We start from the raw sequence: 22,064 nt of genomic DNA, 5'->3' as shown, positions 1-22,064 counted from the left end.
CTTAACCCCCTTCACCATAAGGGAGATATGGTGCTGAGTGTAAGTGTGCACTTCGGCTTCCACTTCATCTCTCCAGAGGAATGCAAGACCACCCTTCCTGCCCTTACAGTCAATTACAAAGCTGTTATCTAACTTAAGACTCTTCTTGAGGCTTTCAATTCTGTTTCTACTGCACTTTGTTTCCATAAGGAACACAAATGCTGGGGACTTTTTAAGCACCAGAAGGTGCAATTCATGAACTGTCTGGGGGTTCCCAAGCCCCCGACAGTTCCAACTGAGGCAATTCATTTGTCTTGGTGGGGCTGTTCCACAGCCTCCACCATTTCAAGTTAAGGATAGACCAGTTGGTCATCTTTTTCAGTTTTAACCTTTTTTGTTAAGAACTGATCCACACTAGCTAGTGGGCGACTTCTGTTTCTTTTGTTACCTGTATGGAAAGCTGGTGCAGACCCTTTATCCAATGAGCCTCTCCCTATGCATATGTCTCGTGCCCTCCTCTTCCAGCTGGCAGTTTTCTTGACTTTATCAAGAGCTTTAACTTGGTTGGAAACATACTGGTTAAAGTCCTGAACTTGTTGCAAGAGGTCAGTCGAGGTTTCTGTGCTCCTTGAAGTTCTTCTGTCAGAGTTGATGTCACATCTGGTCTCTTTAGAAACAGTCTTTCCCTTACTTACTCCTGACTCCACCACTCCCAACTTCTCCCTATTCTCCACGTCTTGGCCTAAAAGTGCAGTATTTGGGTGTTTTAGTCTTCCCTTTTCTCTGTCATCAGCTTGAGGCTTTGACTTTAGCATGTCCCCTAGTACCTGCTCCTTTCCTTTCCCTTCACCTTTTCCCTCGATAGTATCAGTTTTCTTTGAGAGTTCCTGACACCTTTCCATGAATTCTGCTTTGCTACTGTTGTCTTCCTCCTTGGCCTCTTTCCCCTTCCACCATGACCATGGTTCAGGCTTGGTTGAACGATCAAGGCTTTCACCATATTTCTTGAAAAGCAGCTCATTCTCCCTTACTATAGGTGCCCTTAACCATGCCCCATATTGGCTCTTCCCTTCCCTGCCCTCTTGGTTTGAGCATAAGTTCTTAACATGTCTGATCACTCCACATTTGAAGCAGAGGGAAGGCAGTCTCTCATACTTGAAATACACCTATGTTTTCTTCCCATCAACATTAATAAACAGACCCCTTAGGAGAGTTTTGGTGATATCAAGTTCCACCCTTATTCTCAAGAACTTGCCCCACCCAATGCCTCTGTCATCTACATGGACTTTGATAAACCTTCCCAAGCTGTTTCCTATCTGGATTCCAACCTCTTGATTCATGCAGTCGAATGTCAGGTTGTAGACTTGTATCCAGAATTCCTCTTTGCTGAAGCTTACTTCATTAATGGACACTGACCCGTTGAAAGGCTGAATGCATAAAAGCCACCTATCAAAAGACCACGGCCTGCCATTGATCACCCTGTCCAAATCCTTTTTACTTTGGAACTCAATCAGATACTTATTAGTCCCAACTTCTGAGAACTGGAGCCAGCTATCACATTTCCATATTTTTGACATACTGCTCTTGAAAGCTTCCCTGTTGATGAATTTCTCTGCCACTATCATAACCAGTAGGCAGAAGTGGTTTGTTCTCATTGTAGTTATTGTTGGCTGGAGAGCAACCCCTTCTTTTTCTTCCTTTGTGAGAGTTAATCTCTCCCACTGCTTTGACATTTCCTCCTCCATGCTCGTCACACTCAGACCAGCAAAAGCTAGCCTCAGACTCACTCTAGCTAGAGAGAAAACTCACTCCCAAGTGAGACTCCCCTGCAGAATGGAGTTTTAATCTACACTGAACTTAGTCTTCTTACAAATGAAATTTAAGCCAAAGTTCCAGCCTTGTAGAGTGAAGATATAAGCTAAAAATGAAGGGGAAACTGCTGCAGCACAAATAGAACACATCACAAATTTCCTGATGTACTTTGAGCTCTAACAAGTTGGTTTAATCCTATTTACAGATCATATTTTCCTTCCTTATGATTATCCACTCAAATACACAAGATATAGAAGAAATATGTGAGAAAAGGAAGGTGAAACTCGCAACATAAATTCTGGACAGCAGCAGATATTCAAAGAAAAGCTAAACATGGTTGTTGTTGTGTGTATTGTGCAGGCTGCTGCTCTTGCCTATTACTTGAATTTCCACAAAAACAGAATACATAGATTATTTACCTCAGACTGTAGCAGTTGAGATTCAATAAATTTTCTGTAGGTCTCCAATGGAACAGAATAGAAGAGGCACTCTTGCCAGTTGATAAACAGATCAGAAGCTACAAGATACATCACTCAAACTGAACACATCCAAGCTTGCATCATATCCAAGTACTAAAGGACAAAACATCTAAAACTTAAGTAGTTTACATGCCTTTTAAAGGTAGTTACAAGGATCAGATCTATATTATTGGAACAGGAAATTGAAAACTACATGTTATTGTGACACAACCTACACTGAACAATTATTAAGGCTCTTAGTAGTTTAAAAGTAAAGTGGTCTTCAATGGCCATCAAACATAGTTTTGTTTGGTTATGTGAAAGAGGACCAAACATGAGAGATTGGCCTCTAATACCAAGTAGACACATCCAATGAAGCTCCTTTCACATGATTCCAAGTGTAAATCCCCAAATACTGTTGCATTACAAGCTTATATTATCAAAGCCTAGCTGATGCTTCCTGTTGTTCTACCCAACTCGATCTAGCTCATGGCCAACTAAAAAGTAGTACATTTTGACATTGCAACAGTATTCTCGTCTTCTACATTATACTCTAGCCAAAACATTTCCCTAGTTTAGCTTATAAAGCTATTGATCATCTATGGCATATGTAACTCCTAGGCTCCTAAATCGATTGATAGATATATACATAGAATCCCATGCCATGCCTCCCATCGCATTAAACAAGACCTGTTGATAGATATATATAACAATACAGCGGTTCCTTAGTTTTGTTGACAAGACCTACATGCACCTCTTTCACTTTGAATCATGCAAAAAAAGAAACAAATACATAGATAATAAATTACAAATAGCTAAATAGAAAGCTGTTATTGGTTCAGCAATGGAGAGACATCTCAACAATCATACAATATCCCTTTGTTATAAGCTTTTTGGATTCGTAACAGATAAAAGTGAGTAAAAAATATAATATATATCTGAAAACCTAGCTAGGCTCTTTTTTCATGCATATGTTTTGAAAAGGTCATAATGAGTAATTAATTGAAGTGCTATTCGTAAAGGAAAAATGGATTTGATGTGTAACACGGGGATGGGTTGCCCAGACACTAAGACTCGCTTTACCTCTTGTACATGTTTTTTCTTTTAAAGGGAATATTGACTGATTAAGAAAGATGATTAGCCATTATTTGCCTGCTAATTAAAAAACAGATTTTGGATGATTGCCTTATTGATCACTTGGTGTGTAAGGAACCTATTTTCTTTGTAATTAGCACAATGAAAGGATAAGTTGTACGTGCTCCATATATATTATTAAAAACAAGCTGGAATAATAAAAACTAGTTCTTATTTATTTTTTTCTGTGATGATCAGAGACTGAGACAAACTAATAGATAATACAAAATAAATGCAAAACAAATCAGTACTTAGCACATTAAAGAAGATGCACAGGTGATTAATTGGCCACCTTATGCCAATCACTATCAATATTAGGAAGACCAGTTTTAATAAAACACCAGTCATGAGATGGAGAAAGGAACATTCTATATGTAACGCCCCGTCCCCAAGGGTCCAGAGAGTTAACTCATATAACTTGATAATCAATTCTAACAAGACTAGAATACTTCCAAATTCAAGAATATATATTTTCTCAAACCTCAAATCAAACGTAAATACTTCAATTAAATAAACCATATGAACTCATCTATCCAATTTTCAATCCAACAACTCAAATAAAACCAACTCTTCTTCATATCTCAAATAACAAACTAGAAATAATGAAACATTAACATAAGTCTCCATAAACTGTCTAAATCCGTTGAAGCAAACTTAAGAAATATAAATAACTTCTAACATCAACACTAATACCACGAGATACCCAACAACCATTCACTACTAATCTTCTCCATAAACTCTAATACTGATCCTCAGTTGAACCATCAATGTCATCTGAAATATTATGGATATAAGGGGGTGAGTTATCAACAACTCAGTAAGCAGAGAGCATATACTAGCATGTAAACATGAGCATTTATAACATTTGATAAGCAGAACAAAACATTTACTTTCAGAATGCAGAAACAAAACTTTGTACAAAAGCATTAGAGGGAAATTTCCAGAAAAATAAACTTATTCCAAAAAGAAAATCTGTTGGCATTTCCAAACTGAAACATTATAATTAAATCATCTCTTAGCATCACATCGAGACAATACTATATTTAACCCCCGTGGTGGGGTTATAACCCACCATTATACCCGTGGTTGGGCCATATTCCATGTTTCACCCCCGTGGTAGGGTTATAAACCACCATTATACCCGTGTCTGGGTCATATTCCATGTTTCACCCCCGTGGTAGGGTTATAAACCACCATTATACCCATGGCTGGGCCTTAACAGAAACAGAACAGATTTCATTGAAAATCCGATTACAATCATATACAGAATCAGAACTTCATGCCAAGGTTTTCAGATGACTCATCATATCAAAACAAAATACTTAATTGCTTTAGATCACTTCACATGTTCGACTAAACAGAATCAACATATTTTCATTGGCTCATAACAAAACTTTTAAAATTTCTTATTCGCTCTTTTGCATAGTTCAGAAATAAAGTGCATAAAACTAACTCATGTCTACACCAATCATGATAGAAAAACACTTTCTCTTATATTGAATTTATGCATATGCAGAATAAACATCTGAGGTTGTTTTCAGATCATTTCTTTTCAAAAAACAAACATGTTTATTTTCAAAGTCAACATCATTTTATTTCTTTTATGCAAAACTAGTATATGAACCCCACTTACCTGGACAACTTAGCTTTTCAGAATTTTCCTAAAAAAATGTCGAGTCGAATATAAATCGTCACCTATAAAAATAATCACATAATTTCTATAAGTTTTCAACCAATCACGGATTTCGATATTTAATACTAAACTTCTAAAATAACCTATTTTAATATCTCATAACTTAAAACCCTCGTAATCCCAAAATATATCATCACTTCCTAAAAATCTCCAATATTCACCATGACCATCGTCAAACTCAAAAAACCAATATTCAAACCCGAAACAGCCAACAAATTTCATAGCATAAACCAATCTCACACAAACAACTCCATCATCAATTCCAACCGACCCCCCTTATTCCTCGGACTCAGTCCGACACAACCAACAAATTCACAGTAAATATGAATTAGCGTAGAAATACATTTAAATCTCAAAAGTTCTTTGGGAAAAATACTTACAATGCTATAATATAATTTTTGAAGGATCACGGAGGTGCTAGAAGCAGCAACGCAGTAACAAAACAGTGCGAAATGCATTGTGGCCGTGGGTCTCAGAAACCCACTTTTGAACGGGTGTAAACGAAGACCCGAGATTGATGGGGTAGGGCCTAGGGATGTCGGTGAAGTTAGTGGTGGTGGTGGTTGGCCGTGGGTGGCAGCGTGGGCGGCGGTTGAAGGCCAAAAAGCACGAATCGGAGATGGAGATAGATGGGCTTCACCGGTGACAGATCGGAGCCAAGGATGGGTGCATTAGGTTGCTAGGAGGTCGATGATGAAGTGGTGAATAGATGGTGGCCGATGGTGGCGTGACGGCGGCACACGAGCACAAGGAACACCGCGGCATAGTGTTGCGCGTGGGGGCAAACGGCGACGCGAGAGGGGTTGAGATTGGAGGGAGGTGGTTGCCGAAGGGTGGGGAAGGCCGTGGGCTGGGCGGTGTCACCAGACGGAGGCGCATGGCGGCGGGCTGGGGGAGAGGAGGATCGGACGGAGAGAGAGAGAGGGGCTGGGTCACGCGCGGGAGGGAGCAGTTCCGGAAAAGGAAAAGAAAAAAAAAAGAAGAAGAAAAAGAGAAAAGAGAAAAAGAAAGTGGAAAAGAAAAATGAAGGGAAATAAATGAGGTCTAAAACTCACAACTTGAGTCACAAAATTTCAACGAAAAATTATTTCAACACAACAATTTTAAATAAAATAAATTTAAACACAGTGACTAAGTAAAATAAAATAATTAAATCCAACAATACAATAATTTTAAAACCCACAAACTAATTTAAATTAAGAGAAATTTAAATGCATAACAATTATTAATATTAAGGAAATATGTCAAATTTAATTTTCACAAATTAAAAATCATAAAAAAAAATAAACCCACTAAAATCTGAAAATTTAAAACAAGATAATCAAATTTTAAATTAATAACAAATAATCCTTCAATTAAAAAAAATACACTAAAAAAAAAGACGGGGTGTTACACTATAATTAATTGGCACAACTTATATTGCGTTCTTTTTCTTTTGCTCCGTATTCAACACAAATGTTTTATAAATAGGTTGATTAGTACCATCACCTCTTTTTTTCTTCACCAACCTGCACTATATAATATGATCTCTGATCAATTAAAATATCACTATTGACTCTGAAACAAAAATGCATATTTCGACCCATGATCAAAAGCTAGAGATGATCAGAAGCTACAAAATAAAAAAAAATCAATGGATATATAGGACAATATTTTCATAAGTCTTGTGGCCATAACTTACAGAGATGAGAGAAACAGAGAGATGAGGGAGAGATCGAGGGGTATCAAGGCTGGAAGAGGGAGAAACTCAAAGGGGGGACGTGAGAGAGATTCTTGCATGGCTGAGAGGAAATCGACGCCGGTGGTTGGGCTTGCGCCGGCGCACGACGGCAAGGAAGGGGAGAAAACAGAGAAATAGAGAGGGAGTAGAGTAAGGGTTGGGGCGCAACGGGGGACAGAGAGAAAGGAGAGGGAGAGGGATGAGGGGTTCGACGACGACGTCGTGGTGCTGACGACGACGGTAGTGCATGTAACACCCAGACCCAGCCAAGCGCCATTTTTTAAATATCTTTTGGCCAATGCGTATGAAAAACCCAATTGAGTGTTCGAGTATTTTTTTGGAATAGACTACGGGCTTAAAATCTTTGTTTTGGAGGTTTATGATTTTTCTTTGGTGTTGATAATTAGGTTAAAAATCTTTTTATGGGTCCAGAAAATTTTTGGACTACTAGTTGAATTAATTTTTGGAAGTTGAGTCGAGGCCTATAATTCACTAAAAAAAGCCAAGCCCGTGTTACCTTATTTCAGACTCCACGTTCTACACGGTTTGACGTCTGTTTTATCCCTCTGCATGCACGCCACTTTCTCCCTTCTCTAGGGTTTTATTTTGGTCTTCCATTCACCTATTTATACCTCCTGTTAGCCCTCAATATTTTACACGTTTTAAGCATCCTCAAGCCTAGACTAAGTTGCTGCTTCTCCTCCTCATCACAGAAGATTAAACTGAGGCTTCCACTCTGTTGTTGCTAGCGAGGCCAGCCTGAGACGACTAGTGGCACAACCGTGGTGCTGCTGCGTTAGAAAGCCAACTCCTTGCATCTTTGCCACCCAAACTCCTTAAGAGTTCACCATTCCAGCCGCTTCACCACCTTTAAGTAGCCATAACCCAGCCACTGCAACTCCACGCACGGAAACCAACAGGTAACTATAACGCGAGAGGACACAAGGAGCCATCACACTCTATTTTTGACCCCCCAAAACAGAGTAAGATCTCCTTGTTCCCCCAGTTTTTCAGCCCCATTACAGGATGGGAAACCACCCAGCCAACCACAAATCACCGTCCGAACACTCTTCGTCAGCCATCATCAGCACGGTAAGCCCATGCCGAATCTACCCCTACTTCTCACATATTTTTCCCTCACGTTTTGCTCCCTCTCACTGTGTTTCTCTATCTCTCATCAATGGGTCTCTCTCTCATCACTCTATCTCTTTGTACTCAGCTGCCCAGCCGCCTTCCACCTCCCTACTCTTCGCACAACTCCTTACCGCACGGTGAGCATGCTTCTACTACGTGGTTTAATAAGGAAGCTTATAATGTTTAAGTTCTGTTGTGCCGTGCCTTCCCATGATAGCCCATGCACTTTAAGTCGATTTACTAAAACACCCTATCTTAGATGAGTGCTATATTAAATCTAGTTTTGTTGTACGAGGACTTTAGTTTTTATATTTATATATATAGAATAAACAAAGCTTTGAAGTATATTATTGAAGTATGAATTTCATATGGGAATAGTAAGTACAAAATTTTATTGCTTTTTAAACCCCTTTAAACAGATACTAATTAAGCCTATTTTTTAATTATAGGATATTTTTGCTTGATGTACTTTAATAGATTTTATATAATTATGTTATCCAATTTTATATTGTATAGTTGGACCTCAATAGTAAATAAGTTGGAATTTAATGTTTTAGTCGGAGAATTTAAGTGGATATTAATGGATTTGGAATTTAATGTTTTGTTATAAAAAGAAATTTGAACTAACTCAGTTATTTGTTCTGCATTACTCATGCGATTCTATTTAAGAATAAAGTTTTTTTTTTTTACATGACTGGTGTAGACATGAGCTATTTTGGTATTTTGTTTCTGAATTGTGTAAGAGAGAGCGAATATGAAATTTTGTGCATAAATTATGTTTTTGTGATCTAATTTTGTTATGTTCTGAAGATGTTTTGTACTCTGATATGATATGATGTGATTTTTGAAAATCTGTGGCATAACATTCTTTTTCTATTTTTGTTCCATTCTAACCTTACAACTGGTGTAAAACTGTGGGCTCTGTTAGGGTTGGTACTAACTTTTGCGTTTCCGGTGCACCCACTTTGAAAGCAAAGTGGTTTTCTACGTGGTCTTTCCTGTGTGCACACTCAGGGCTCCGAGAATAATAAGGAGAAAATTCACATTTTGTTTCTACTCGGTTGGCCGCCGGGATTTGTACAACCCTACCACGGGGGTTAAATATGGTCTCTATTTTGATATCATAAAATAAGATGTGATGTTTCAGTTTATGCTATGCCCATTGGATTTTGATTATGAATATTTTGAACTTTCGCTTTGATATTTTTTATAATAGTTTGATTCTACTTTCTGAAAGAAAATATTTTATTCTATATTCTGAAAGAAAGTATTTTGTTCACATTCTGAACTCTATAAATACTCATGTTTACACACTATTATATGTTCTCTGCTCACTGAATTGTTGATAATTCACCCCTTATCTCCAAACATCGTTCAGATAATTTTGATGGTTCAACTGGAGAGCAAGAGTAGGAAGTTTTAGTAAGGTGTGATGATCGTAGATGAATAAGTGCCCGAGAGTACAAGTACTTATTTGAGAGTCATAGTTAGTAAATTGATTATTTTCAGATATTTGGATGTGTTGGGTTAAGGATATTTTTAGAATCTTTGGGGAGTTTTTAATTTATGTTATTGAGAATTTCTTCTTTGTTGTCGCTATGAAGAAATATAGATATTTTGACTGAGCAAATGAACTAATATTTTATGGAGTTTTTTGGATTTTATAGTTCTGATATTGGAGTTGGTATTAAGTAATAAAGGCTAACTCTCCAGACTTCCAGGATCGAGGAGTTACAGTGCGGGCTTGCTGGGGGTTCACATGAGGGGACGGCACAGGTGGGAGAGAAACAGGGAAAGAGAGGAGAGAAAGAAAGGGATTCCATGCGTTTTGGTGCCCGCCGGGGGGAGGGTTCTAAGGCCACTCCTTCCCCGCCCATGCAAGGGTGGGTAATTTTTTCCTGTACCCCACCCCCATCCACGTCGGGGTAGGGTACCCCGTCCGCTTGCCAGGGTACAGGGGTGGGTAATTTTTTCCCATGCCGCGTCTCAACTCAATTATCTGGGCCCAAAATGGCCCAGAATATGTTTTTGGGCCACTTTAGGCCTAGAATCCGTTTTTGGACCATTTTGGGCCCAGAATTTAACAAAAAAAAATTGTTTAAAAACTGAAATATATATATATATATATATAACTATTAACTATATAGTAAGTTTCAACTATTAACTAATTAAGTAATAATCATCACTAAGATACTATGGTATTGCAATTTACAATTATACAAATTAAGAGAACTAATAAAACTATTACAATATTACAAACTCCTATAAAAATACTAAATATTAAAAATTGAACTATTAACTATTGTAGCAACATTACACTTAATTGTAAATTAACAAAATCATAACTTTTCAATTTGATCGATTTGGGGTGGCGCTGTGGCAGTGAGTTCACTAAGTAGTGAGTTGTGTCGACTGCTGTGAAACTGAAAATCATGATCATAAAAGTAAACCTGAAATATTAATAAGTTAAAAATAAAACAAATTAGAATTATATAGTTATAAAGATGAAACAAAAATTTTAAAAATTAAAATACAAAATATTAAAAGTACTAACTAAGATGAGATTGAGATTGGGCCATTGGAATTTGGGATGAAGATGAGGCAGATGAGCATAGATCAGTCATTAGGATTTGGCATATGTATATTGAGAATATAAAAGCTAAAAAACATACAAGCAAAATAATTAGATATTAAAATATTATATAAAATTATAAATGCAAAAACCAATTAAGGGACAAATTGTGCAAACCATGGCAATGGTGGGTCCAATACAAAGTCATACTGCATCGAAGGTAGCAGTAGACACCATCTCATGTATCACTATAACAATTAAATTTGAAATGAAATTAATTAATATCAATCAAATGAAAATAAATTAATTAATAAGAAATTAGAAAATAAAATTAAAATAAATACCAAATCCATGCTAATCACCACCCTCCTCCTCGACGTCGACTTCCTCATACTCAAGAACATTTGGAACATGAATTGGAATTCCCTTGATCCAATTCTGCGTGCAAATCAAAACCTCTACAGTGGTAAAAGCTAATAAACTCTGAAATGAAACTAATAAACACCCTCCGGTGCTGAAGGCCGACTCTGAGGCTATGGTGCTAATATGGATGGCCAAAAGACTGTAGGCTATCTCTCCAAGTATCGATACAACCCTATGGGCTATCTCTCCAAGGACTATTTGTTTATGGGTAGTTTTTGGGCTCATGGATTTTGGATCTTATTAAGCCATAGTTTGGTTTATAGAATATTTTTAGTTAGGTAGGTTTTGTATTGGTTGGAGTTATTAACATGCTTTCAATATTTTTGGATTAGGTTGTGACATTGCTACTCTTCGGTTCAAAACTCAGGTGGTATACCGCAAAAGTTAGGTAAACGATACTTCTATACTAGATTTTGCCTAAAATACATTGATGTTGATTTTTTAGAAAACTTGCATATTTTTGTTACAAAACCAACTATGGATATTTTCTGCGCTTTTCTTTGTATCTGAGAAATAAAATATGATATTTTATCATGACTGGGGTAGACATGTGCAATTGTTTTGTACTCTATTTCTTTGTTGCATAAAATGTGAATATGAAGTCTGAGATTTTATCTGAACATACGATATTACCTATTGAGTACATTTTTTTGTTCTTGCATTGTATTTGTAAACCCTGAGGCAAAAGATTCTATTATGCTTTTGGATGCAGGCCCTCCCACAGGTATATGAAACAATGATTGGATTTTGTTATTTGGCAGAATAATATCCTTTTGTATTCATCGTATATAAATAGAATTACAACATATATTCAGTTTACATTTGATAAGATTTGCTAACAAGTAACAACTCTTGGAGAAGAACACATTGTTACATATAAGACTTATCAACTAAGATAGAAACCATGTAACGAAAGAAGTTTATCTAGATAAGTTTTAATTCCTGCTGTAGATAACTCTTTCTCACTGGATTGTGGTTGACTAGAACACTTAAACTCAAGGTGACTATATCTCTAAGCACTGCTGTGTTGTTTCTTTAACGGTATATAATGTGGCCAGTTTTCTGACCTAGACATGAGTGTAAAATGGTGGCTTCTATTCTGACCTTGCCATAAGTGCAAAATGATGGCCACTATTTTGACTTTGCCACATGTGTGAAAATTTTGGCATATGCTTTCAGTGCACCCACTTTGATTACAAAGTGATTTACGTTATGCTTAGCTAACAACAAATATGCACAACCCTACCATGGGGTAAACATGACGATATTTTGAATGCACTTACTTTGATGACAAAGTGATTTATGTTATACTTGGCTAATCCTAGATATGCACGATCCTGCCAGGGGATAAACATGACATATGTTTATGTGGACTATATATGGCTTCTTGAAATGTTTCTTTTGTTTTTTTATCTCAACAAGTAAAGAAATAAAATATTAACATAAAAACTATTGATTAAATAGTAGCAAGATCATTAAACCAAATGGTGTTCAAGAAAAAGCATCCAATAAAAAAATAAACAACTTCATGAAACGGCTAAAAAAAGGTTTATGAAAAACTTGGAAAGATTATTGAATGAAACATTTGTCACCTACGACATATAATTAATGGGCTCGACCTTGTATCTGTGAGAAGGTAAAATATCACGTAATCATATTTGTAACCCTCTTGCATAATAAACCTAATTTGAAGCATATATAAAATAATGTGTATTTAGATAAAATTATACACGGGTATTTATGACAATCTTCACAATGAGGATCCTAGCACACCCATCGGCAAGAATGCTCTTACCTGTGCTCCAAAACCGTTAGTATTCATTCAAAGTCATTGACTATTTTTCATCAATCTAGGGACTCCACTCCTTTATTACTCACTCCAGAGTAGATAAAGGAGTTTCACTAGTATAATGCCACATCCTAGCTTGCATTCATAAGAAAACATATTTAATGCATAACTTATGCTTCATGGGAAGTAAATATGCTTCATGAGAGATGAGATTATATCATGACATGAATATTTCGGATATAAATAGAACTTTAGAACATAAACATTAATCTTGATGCAGCGTTCATCAATAAACATACTATCACAAACCATAAGAAAGTTTTAAGCTAACTTACAAACTTATCCTTTGCTTAAGACAAAAACCTCCAAATGCTGAAATAAATGCACACTAAGGTTAGAGGCTACCTAATTAATTAACCACAAAAATTCATATACAAACTTTTGGACTTCCAAAAATCGTAGAGTTGCGATTCAGCCCCTCAACTCTAGAAAATTGCATTTTAAATCTATTAATTTTCAATAACCGCATTTCGGCCCCAACATTTTCCAAAATTCACAAAATAGAAATAAATTCCATGGCAAGTCCATTTCTGGCCTCAAAATAACTTTTTTCATACAACAAACAAATAGTAAAACCGAAACATGTATAAAACTTTATGTTGCATCCTATGCTCTAACCTTTTGAATCTCAAGTAAAAATCATAAAACAAATAAATGTGTCCCCTTTTCTTACTTAATCAGGTTGTACACACATCAAGCAACCCAATAAAAATCAAATCTTTATCAATTTTAAAGCTGAAACCAATCATACTAATAATATAGGGGCTAACCGAAACACAACCTCATCACCAGTTGTTTACTAACTTCTTTTTGACTTGTACAAAAAGTGACATATTTACACATTATACTCAAGTTAGAGGCTCAAATGGAAGTCAAACTCATGACAAAGCTCCTATAACAACCAAACACATGATTCATAAACCACTCTCCAAAGTTTGCTAATTGAAACCATTTACCAACAAAATCATCATCAAGCAGCCATTTTACTACCAGAGAATACTTCCAATGACTAGCTAACATACATAGGATTCAAATACAGAAAACAAGAAAGAAAGTTATACAGTCACCAAAATTTGAAAGTTAAAGCAAAACTGGTAAACACTCACCACTCTCTCTCAATTTATAATCAAGGAAAAGATTGTGTAGTTAATTTGGTGTGTGTATGAGTGAAGAGGTAGCAGAAGATAAATGGAGGGTGAGAGTGGAGAGATAAAATGAAGAAAAGAAAGGAGAATGCCCTCGATTGTGCAGACCATACATTTGAAGGGGAAATGAGTGTTACTCGGTTTAAGCTTTTTGCATACTCAAGCAAAAGCAAATTTAAATTTATTGACAAGTGTAGGCTTAAGATCAAATAAATGGTGAGGATGGAACCACGTGTGGTTGGGCGTTCAAATTCAAGGGTCTACCGACCGATGACATGGCACATTTGTGTGAAATGTGGCACTCTTCCAGTCATGGCCCACTTGGCATCCAAAAATCACAAGATTTTTATTGTACTATAAATTTCTAAAAATTATAAGTAAACTAATAGTGTTATTCCTTTTTGTCTAGTTATAATCCTAATTATGAAGCTTCTTGGGAGCTTGAGGAAAAGATATGGGTCAAGTATTCACAGTTATTTGAGGGGTAAGTGTTGTTGTCTCATATCAAAAGTGAGTACGTTTTGGATACAAAATGTTCATATGATCCCTTGCTCACTATGTAAGGACCCTGATACTTGAAAATGCTGAGGACGAAATTTTCATAAAGGGGAGGGATGTGAAACCCAGCCTACTCGTAGGAAAAAAAAAAGTGGTGCAGTGCACCCTTTTGACCCAAGGGTTTTGTTTTACCTCTTCATCTCCCCCCCTCCCCCCCCTCTCCCCAACACCCACACACACACACACACTCTCTCTCTCATTCTGCGATGTCCTTCTCTTTCGTGGGATGCTTCATGGGACCACCCTCCGATCTTGCCCCTGTCGTCGATATGGGTAAGCCACTTTGACCATCACCATTTTGATCTTGGCACAGGTGTGAAATTGTTTTATCTGTTTTGAGTGTACCCACTTTGGTAACAAAGTGATTTACGTTCTGTTTGACTAACTGCAAATATGTACAACCTTGATGTGAGGGTAAACATGACTGTTTTGAATGCATTAACTTTGATGACATAGTGATTTATAGTATGTTTGGCTAGTCGTAGATATGCACGACCCAGCAAGGAGGTAAACATAGCCTCTATTTATGCTTTTATATTTTATCTCTCGCTCTAAAATTAGAATTTAATTAAAAAATCTAGAAAACATTAATTCAGTTAAGGAAGTTATCAAGTCAAAATTTATTCCTAATTTATAGTTGCTGTTTGCTAAAATATGTTTATTATACACAGCTAAAAGTGAAGCCCAGCTTGACGCATCGAAGCCCATTTACAGTACCGAAATCAAAATGTCGGCTGAAATTAATGTTAAAAGCCCAGCTTGTCGCATAAAAGCTACCAAGAGACGTAGAATAAATTTCAGGAGTTCAGTTTCGGCTTTTATCTAGTGTTCAATGTATGTATTGTAGGACCTTTCGGCTGGGGATCATTTGTCAGCTTATAGAGGTGCGTGGGTAGATTCATTTCGCGAGTTCTGTAACTTCTGTTTCGGCTTTTATCTAGCGTTCAATGTATGTATTGTAGGACCTTTCGGCTAGGATCATTTGTCAGCTTATAGAGATGCGTGGGTAGATTCATTTCGCGAGTTCTGTAATTTCTGTTTCGGCTTTTATCTAGTGTTCAATGTATGTATTGTAGGACCTTTCGGCTGGGGATCATTTGTCAGCTTATAGAGGTGCGTGGGTAGATTCATTTCGCGAGTTCTGTAATTTCTGTTTCGGCTTTTATCTAGTGTTCAATGTATGTATTGTAGGACCTTTCGGCTGGGGATCATTTGTCAGCTTATAGAGATGCGTGGGTTGTAATATCCCGTATTTTAGTATAATTTTTTTAATTGAAAGATGATTTTTTATTAATTTAAAAATTTATTCTTTTGTTTTAAAATTGGTTAGATGTTTAGTGGGTTTATTTTTATGATTTTAATTTTGTGGGAATTATTTTGAAGTGCTTTCTTATAATTGATTATTGTAATACATTTAAATTGTTTTTCATATTTAATTAACTTATTGTTGGGTTTAATTATTTATTTTCATTTTAATCACTACGTTTGAATTATTTTATTTTACTTGTTGTTTTGAAATCATTTCTATTGAATCATTTTTGTGATCCAAGATGTGGGAATTGGACCTAATTTATTTCCCTCAATTTTCTCTTTCCTCACTTTTTCTTTTCTTCTTTTCTTTTTATTTCTTTTATTTCTTTCCTTCTCCCTGGTTCTCCCCGCACGCACGTCTCTCCCTCTCTCTTTTCTCCATTTGTGCATTGTCCCCAAGCCTGCCGCCGTACGCCGACGGTGACCGACACCGCCCCTCCCTCTCACCTCCCCTTCGACCGGCGATCACCCCCTGTGATTTCAGCCCCTAACTCGCCACCGATAGCCCCCACGCACCACACCAAGCCGCGACACTCCTTGCACCACTGAGTCGCCGTCGCGCCACCTCCGGCCACCATCTTCTCACCACATCATCCTCGACCTCCTAGCAACTCAATGGACCCAATCCCATCTCCGATCTGTCATCGGTGAAGCCGCACCATCAATATTTCCGTTTTGGGTATTTTAGCCTTCGACCGCCCTCTACGTCGCTACCTGCTACCAACCACCACCACCACTAGTTTCACGGACATCCCTAAGCCCTACCCTATCAATCTCGGGTCTTCGTTTACACCCGTTCAAAAGTGAGTTTTTGAGACTCACGACCACAGTGCATTTGACACTGTTTTGTTGCTGCGTTGCCGCTTCTAGCACCTCCGTGATCTTTCAAAAATTATATTATAGCATTGTAAGTATTTTTCCCAAAGAACTTTTGAGATTTAAATGTATTTCTACGCTAATTCATATTTACTGTGAATTCGTTGGTTGTGCCGGATTGAGTCCAAGGAGTAAGGGGTCGTTTGGATTGGATGATAGAGTTGTTTGTGTGAGATTGGTTTATGCTATGAAATTTGTTGGCTATTTCGAGTTTAAATATTGGTGTTTTGAGTTTGACGTTGGTCATGGTGAATATTGGTGATTTTTAGGAAGTAATGATATATTTTGGGATTATGAGGGTTTTAAGTTTTCAGATATTAAAATAGATTATTTTAGAAGTTTAGGCTTAAATATCGGAATCCGTGTTTGATTGAAAACTTACTGAAATTATGTGATTATTTTTATAGATGACGATTTATTTTCGACTCTACATTTTTTAGGAAAATTCTGAAAAACTAAGTTGTTCAGGTAAGCGGGGTTCTTATGCTAGGTTTTATACATGTTAATAAGACTAAGGTTGACTATATGAAAACTTGCATATTTTGTGATGTAATGGGAACTTGGGAAAAATAAAGATCAACCTCGGTCGCTTATCTGCATTATTCATCAAATCTTTATGAAAAAGGAAAAATATGTTATGACATGCATTGTGTAGACATGAGCTAAATTCTATCATGTGGTTTCTGAATCTGAAAAAGTGAGCGATATTGAGAATATGGAAAATTGTGCTTTTATTTGGAAAGATGTTCTGGCTTTTGTTGTCAGTGTGTGTAAACTGTCTGATTCTATTTTGGTACTCTGTATTATTTTGATATAACATCCGAAAACCTTTGGCATGTTGTACTGGTAATTGTATTTGACTCTGTCTCTGCTTTGCTCTGTTCTGTTTGGGTTGGTACCAACTTCTCTGTCTCTGAGTGCACTCACTTTGAAAACAAAGTGATTTTATTGTGGTTTTTCCTGTGTGCACACTCGGGGCTCCGAGAAGAATAAAGGAAAGATTTCACCTCTGTCTCTGCCTGGTTTGGCCACTGGGGTTAGCACAACCCTACCACGGGGGTGAAACATGGTCTCTGCTCTGTTTGATGCTCTGTTTTGATCTGATGATGATACTCAGTTTATATTTTGCCAAAGTATTACGGGTTTTACTTGTCTTAAAACCATCGCTCCATTATTTTTGGAAAACATGTTTTGTTCTGTATGGTAACTCTGTAAAATATTTTGTTCTACATATTGTACTTGGTAAATGCTCATGTTTGCACACTAGCATATGTCCTCTGCTTACTGAGTTGTTGATAATTCACCCCTATCTTCATAATATTTTTCAGATGATGTGGAGAGTCCAACTGGAGACCTGGATTAGATTGGTGAGCATGATTAAGCTGAGGAGAGGATGTTAGAAGAATTAATTCTGATGTCCTTTAGTTTTAATGTCTTTTAGATTTAATTATATCTTGGGCTTGGGTTTAGTAAGACTTATGAAATTATTAGTTTGGTTTGTTATGACTACCAGGAGATTGTGTACTCTTTAGTTTATTTTTGTTGCAGTAATGACTACGTGGAGTTTTCAATGTGGTTATTTAGAGTACATGAGATTGAATTTTGCTAATAAAGTTTTGGTATTTTATTTTACTTGTGTTGGAAAATATATTCTTAAGTCACAGGTAGTAATTCTCCAGGCTAACCGGGTTTGGGGTGTTACATGGATAGATTCATTTCGCGAGTTCTGTAACTTATGTTTCGGCTTTTATCAAGTGTTCAATGTATGTATTGTAGGACCTTTCGGCTGGGGATCATTTGTCAGCTTATAGAGATGCGTGGGTAGATTCATTTCGCGAGTTCTGTAACTTCTGTTTCGGCTTTTATCTAGTGTTCAATGTACGTATTGTAGGACCTTTCGGCTAGGATCATTTGTCAGCTTATAGAGATGCGTGGGTAGATTCATTTCGCGAGTTCGATCTGTAACTTATGTTTGGGCTTTCTAGTTTCTACGTCCCCCAACGTAACAGATATAATGATGATGCCACTAAAAAGAGTCTTTAACTTAGGAAATGATAGTCTTACAACTAATTCATAATTCTATATAAAATGGAAGGTAATTTTATAATATTAAAATTTATTTTTAATAGAGTGACACGAGTTCATCAAGAGTAACTATTTTACAACTCATTTTTAAATAACCAATGAAATCATGCCAGTCCATTAAAAACATGCCAAAAAAAAATAATGATAATGTGCACTTAGAGAAAATAACATGCACCTTGCGTTATTATCAATAAAGTAAAATAGTGGTTTAGTTTTATATAATTTAACTAAAGACCTTTCAAAGGTTTTTATAATAATGATAATCTTAAGGTTATCTAACACGCATAAGTTACTAATTCTAGGAGAACAATTCCAATTTGCATACATTATATGGTTACACATAGTGTAGTGCAACGTATCCCTTACTTTTTTTTTTTTTTTTTTTTTAATTTCCTATAGGATGGAGGGACCATTTTAATAGAGACCTTAACCCTATGAAACCTTTTTCAACTTCAGGATCAGTTGAGAAAAATATCAAATTCGAAGGACATGTACGATAAATTTTCCAAAAAAGAAATTACTATACTTTAATTATGAAATTGTGGTAGAACATCCCTTAATATGCTTAAGATAGTTACGTACTTTGACAAGCGAACACGCCAAAAAAAAAAAAAAACAAGAACAAGCGAACATGCCAAAGCATTTCAAAATATATATCCTTGTGCATGAAGATCATTACGAAACTCCTTAACAATATTGTACCAATTTAACATATACTCAAATGATCATGCATATGCTGAGGAAGGAAGGCGTCGGTGAGATGGACTTCAAGTGGGGTGGCTTTCAGGGATGTAAGTCCGACTCTCTCAGTCATGTCTACTGGTTCATCTGCTGGTACTGTCGTAATCTCAAAGGCATGCAAGAAGTTAGCAAGTGTGAGTTGCATAACATGTAGTGCAAATGAGATTCCTGGACAAAATCTCCTCCCGCTGCCAAATGGTATGAACTCAAAATGCTGGCCCTTAAAGTCAACATCTTTGTAGCTTGTAAGGAATCTTTCTGGTCCTTACATAGAAATTCTGTTGGATCTGCCCACACTTGGGGATCTCTATGAATCTTTGATAGATTAACAAGAAGACGGGTGCCCGTTGGGATGTGGTAACTAGCCAAAGTGCAATCCTCAAGAGACTCATGCGGCAGAGAAAGTGGCGCAGCGGGATATAAACGCATTGTTTCCTTGATGACAGCATGAAGATAGACTAGGTTTTTGACGTCTGATTCCATCACTAACCTATCTATACCAATCAGGAGGTCTAATTCTTGTTGGGCTTTCTTAAGAGCCACTTGGTTATTAAGAAGTAGAGAGAGCGCCCATGTCATTGTCACCGTCGTTGTATCTGTACCACCAAAGATGAGGCCCTGCAAAAGTCTCAGCATGTTATATGTATATGCTATTTATAATTTTACCATATTAAACTAAAGTAGAACTCAACGAAACTATTCCCCTCAAAAGATTAAAAAAGAGCAAAGCCTATATTAATAAATACTTGCAATTTCCTCTCGCTTCTGCGGTTTGGTTTATTTTGTTTTGTATTTTTTTCTTCAAGTTTTTGATGAGTGCTCTCTTCAAGCCTGGGCTTATATTTTGTGTTTAAAAGAGAAACAATTTTTTTTTTTAATATCAAAATGATTTATTTTTTGTGGACGAGTATTAGTAATATTAGATATAATCTTAGGGAATGCAATTTCCGTATATTCATTTTGAAAAATAGTGGGTCACCAATAATTTTTTTTTTTTCGTATCGGACCTAGCCAAATTTATCCATTTTTCTTTGAAATGGAGTACTGCGCGAGAGTTATAAATCCTAGATTTGCTTTGGTGGACCGCTAGCATATATTTGGGCAGATTTTAGGAACAAGACGGAAGTTTTCAAAACCCTAGCCCAAGCTGGCACGAAAATCTACTATTTTCTTTTTGCAAACAAGAACCAACAAATTCACTGAAAATTTGGGGAGGTTACCATAACAAGAGAGCTGGATTCTTTTTTAATATGTGAAAAAATTCCCTGATTGTATGTTAAACTCCAGTTAATAATTTAATGAAGTAAAAAGAAGGATACTTGTGATCAGTCAACTTCAATAAATATAAAGCAAAGCAATCTTAGTACTCTACATCAGCTTAAATAGGGTTATCAAAAGCATACTAGACAAGTAGCCTTGATGATTGTATCATCATCATAATTAGAAATCTCCTCACTGTCAACGACAGTAGACAACATCACATCCATAAAGTCTTGATGTCCTTTTTTTATCTCCCCAGAAATTCTTCTTTGCTTGTGTTCTTCTAGCCATCCTTCGACCTCATGATCTATTTTTTTTTGTTGTTTTCTTCATTGCCTTCTCGTACCCACCCAAGTCCAACCATCTTAGATATGGAAGTACATCTGACGCTACAAATGTCCCACTCAACACAACGAAATCTCTCATCGCATTTCGAAATTGATCATTTCCTTCATCCTCATCCTTGGTTACAGCCCAAGCAAATCGCTTCTTTATAACCATCATAAACACAACGTTTAGGGTTACATAACCGAACCATCTTCTCATCTCCACTAATGCGTTGTTGTTCTTGGTCGACAACTCGTATATCTCTTTGATGGCCGTATTTACCTCTGACTCTCGGATGTGTTTGAACATCTCGATACGGTGATTTGAGAGGAGCTCAAGAGTGACTATTCTTCGAACATGACGCCAATAGGAACCATATGGTCCCAAACCAAACATGGCATAGTTGTAAGCCATGAGTTCTGTCGCCAAAGCTTTTGGACGGTTGGCAAAGACTTTATCGTTGGTAGTGAAACACTCTTTAGCTATCTTTGAACTGCTTACTACTATAGCTCTATGCATGCCCAAGTTGATACTGAAGATTGGTCCGTTCTTGTCAGCCATGTCACCTAGGGTTATATGGGCAGGTTGCGTCCCTCCTAATAGGTGGAGGTGGCCGATTATAGGCCATGCACCACCTGCTTTTGGTGGGAGCATCTTTTGAGGGGCAGCCTTTTGGGTTCTCCTCCATATCCACAATAGAAATAAGAAAAAGAGAAATAGGGCAAGTATGCTAGCCATAAAAGCAGTGAAGGACAGAAACCCAAAGCGTAATTGATTTGGTTGTCGATGGGGGTTTATATAAGGGCATACTTCTTTTTGAGTCCTTTGTGTAGGTCAAGGTTCGACAAACACCGTTTCCATAAAGCAAAAATCCGATAAAGTTTCAGATCTTGTTTGCTTCCTAGCAAATTCTCTATCATTCACAGTACATTGACGAAACGGAAAGCCATCCTATTACAAGAAAAATGACAATTTATAATGAATTAT

At 36.8% G+C, this 22,064-nt stretch overlaps 1 pseudogene; it reads right to left on the bottom strand.

Annotated features, from left to right (window-relative positions):
* Positions 1-19,455: 19,455 nt before the first annotated feature.
* On the bottom strand, positions 19,456-21,827 carry LOC109018164 (annotated as a pseudogene).
* Between the last annotated feature and the right edge of the window lie 237 nt (positions 21,828-22,064).

Source organism: Juglans regia, chromosome 6 (assembly GCF_001411555.2).
Source record: "Juglans regia cultivar Chandler chromosome 6, Walnut 2.0, whole genome shotgun sequence".
NCBI lineage: Eukaryota > Viridiplantae > Streptophyta > Magnoliopsida > Fagales > Juglandaceae > Juglans > Juglans regia.
This window is presented reverse-complemented; position numbering and strand designations above follow the sequence as displayed.